The sequence below is a fragment of the Eptesicus fuscus genome, chromosome 15 (genome assembly GCF_027574615.1).
Source record: "Eptesicus fuscus isolate TK198812 chromosome 15, DD_ASM_mEF_20220401, whole genome shotgun sequence".
In the NCBI taxonomy this organism is placed as follows: Eukaryota; Metazoa; Chordata; class Mammalia; order Chiroptera; family Vespertilionidae; genus Eptesicus; species Eptesicus fuscus.
Window position 1 is genome coordinate 4,014,321 of NC_072487.1, and position 3,089 is coordinate 4,017,409.

A 3,089-nucleotide genomic window follows, 5' to 3' on the forward strand; every position below is an offset into this window, starting at 1 on the left:
AGCCTGCTTGAATAATGAGGAAGATAAACTTAGCTATCTGACCTTGTAGGCCAGAGACTAGATATGCCCATACTCTCAATGCCATGCCAGGTGCATTTTTTAATTGGATAGAACTGTGTTGTTTTCAAGGCCAGCAGCGAGATAACCACTAAGCCCACATAGAGCTGGCTCTTTAATAAAAAGGGAAGCTCTGGTTGTAGCTTAGCTTAGAATTTGAACTCATTTTCTCTAAGCCCACCCCGGTGAATAAAGTGTGACTCCAAATTCTCTGAGCATTGCTTGATTTATTCCGGTTCTCTGTAACATTAGGAGGTACTTAGAATTAGAATCTCTAATAAATAATGAGTAAACTGAGCCCCAGATGTAAATGGACAACCAAGAGGTCCAGACTGCCTGTCACTACTTGAGCCAATTAAGCAGAGACAGGGTTGAATCATATATGAGCGTTTATTCCAATATTGCCGGCAGCATGGGAGAGCAGCAGGTCATCCACAAAAATCTGCTCTGCAGCCCCCCATAAGCCAGCTTGGGTAGAAGGACCGATGACATGGGGAAGTAGGCAATGGGGTCTGCCAAACGGGCAGTTTGCAGGTAATATGGGCTGGTGATATGCAAAGGCCTGGGGTCTTCAAAGGACTGGCGAATCTGGTTTCTGCAACAAGGCTGTGTTAACGAAAAAAAAAAAAAACCATTGAAACCTGTAAAGAATTTTAGTGAGTTTATTTGAGCCAAAATGTCGACATATGCCGGGAAGCAGAACCTCAATGAATTGAGATAATGCTCCGAGGAAATGGTGGGTTATATCTGTATTTATACATTGCCATCAAAGGAGGGACATAGGTCGGCTACATGAAATTCATTGGTGACGGATTAAGGAGGTGGGTTAAAGTCAAACGGTGGGAAACCCCTGGGATTGGATAAAAAGCAAAATGATGGACACATACTTAGGTGGGTACAGGAACAATTAATATGATAATGAAGGAATTTGAAGTATCTGTCCTGGCGCCCACCACATTTGGTTGTGCCCCAGGGGCTCCAGCAAAAGAAGGAAGTTACAAGTTACCCAGACATCTCACAGATATGTTATCTTAGAGGCAAAAAGGCAAATGGGCTCAGTAAGGAAGATCTAAGTTGATCTTTGTCAGGGAAGATATCGGACTAGGACATGACTACCCACTATAACCTGTTTGTAGTTAAATATTTAATTTTCAAACCATCCTTTGTGGTTATTTCAGGTCTCTGAGTTTGCAAGACGGCCACGCAGGCCTCCCCTGAGCTTGTCAGGTTAGCATGTGGCTCCTTTCTTTCACACATTCCCCTTTTGGTCATAAATCGATCCAAAGGATGCATTGATGACCAACCTTTTGGTTGGATAATGGAGTCCCACGGTGCTAGGAAGGCTCATTCCTAGGATGTCTCAGTGTCAGCATGTCTTGCTGAACAGGTGGACCACTGGGGATGGGGCAAGACCATAACCTTAGATGGCATTTAAGGTCGAATTACATATATATTTTAAAAAGGCAGGTAAATGGGAGGCAGTCAGATCCTATATGTCCTTGTTAAAAAGTATTCTGGATCATTTCTAATTTTGAGCCACCATGATCCGAGTCTTTTTGCTGTTTGTCTTACATTCTGCTTTTTTGCATCTAATATAATATTTACATATCATGAACAAAAGTAACAATAGTAAACCAATAACACTGATTAGGAACAGAAAATGTCTAATACTAGACAAAGAAAAGTCTAAGGGGAACAAGCATCACAGTCAACTGAAAAACCTTTTACATGTATTATCATAATTTTTATTAAGCTAATTATATGTTTTCCTCCTTCATCCACTGTCATTCGTACCTTATGATATATTTGGCCAAATGAATTAAGACTCTACTATTTCATTATCTAGAAGTTCTAATTTTCTTCTGGCCAATTAGTTCCCATAAAAATGGCTTCATGGGGAGGAGTTCAATTTCCCAATACATTGGTTTTTTAGTATCAATATTATTACAGATTTTATGAACATCAGGCAAAGTCATTCTGCTTATAATTTCAGTATTACACTATATTCTAGTATTATTTAATGTAAATTTGGTGATATTACAGTAAAGATTGCTTTTAACCCTTCCCAGCAAAAATGCCTCTTTTCCATATACTATATTGTTATTTGTTGGGGTAGATACAATAAGCCAGGACTGGGTGAATTCAGTATTCCATTTGGATTGAGGGCATAACCATTCACTTTTCTAATTTTCACAGACAGTGAGATGGGTTCACATTGTTTATTATTTTTAAATATGGCCCATCAACTTCCCATTGGAAGTATTCTAGTATTATAGAGGATAGTCCTTACGCCAGCCAGTTGAACTACTGGGAATTTTAAGTTTAGGATTTAACTCACACCTGGGCTTTTAAAAATACAATATCGTAGATTACATTTCCCATTTAAAATTTTCCAAATTCTTGGGGAACCATATGAGTCCTATAAGTGTCTGGCCTGGGCTTCTGCAGCCATTATAGTTGGCCATTGTTGCATAGCCACTTCAGATTCTTTGCATTAACATAGACAATAGGCCCTGTTGAGTTAGGGCACAGGCACGTTCCCATTGTTGGGTTTGTGCATAAGTATTTAGAGTCTGTTGAGTCTGTTCTATTCATGAAACTAAGGCTTTATTGTCTTTCCATGCTGCTTCCCACTGTTTTTCCTTCTTCCTGAAACAGCATTCCCTCTAGATGACTTATTTGAGATAAAAATCCTTTTCTAATGAATGATGTTCTTCATTAGCTGCAAGTTCAGCTTGTCCCAGGATACCAAGGCCAGCCCCTACTCCTCCAAGTATTCCCCTTTTGCTTCTTTTAGGGGGCCAATGTTGTTGGATCCACCAGGAATGTTGTTGCCATTGGGTAGCTATGACTTGGGAGCAGTTAGGGTATACTGAGTGGAGCTAAAAATGTTGAGTTTCCCATGCCATAGTTAAATGGGTGAAGGAGACTCCCAAATGAGCTAGAGTTTGAGTATTTATAGGGCTCCTCAAACATCCAGGACACAAGGACGGTGGGGTAATTATAAACATATCTACCCACCAAGTGGTGTC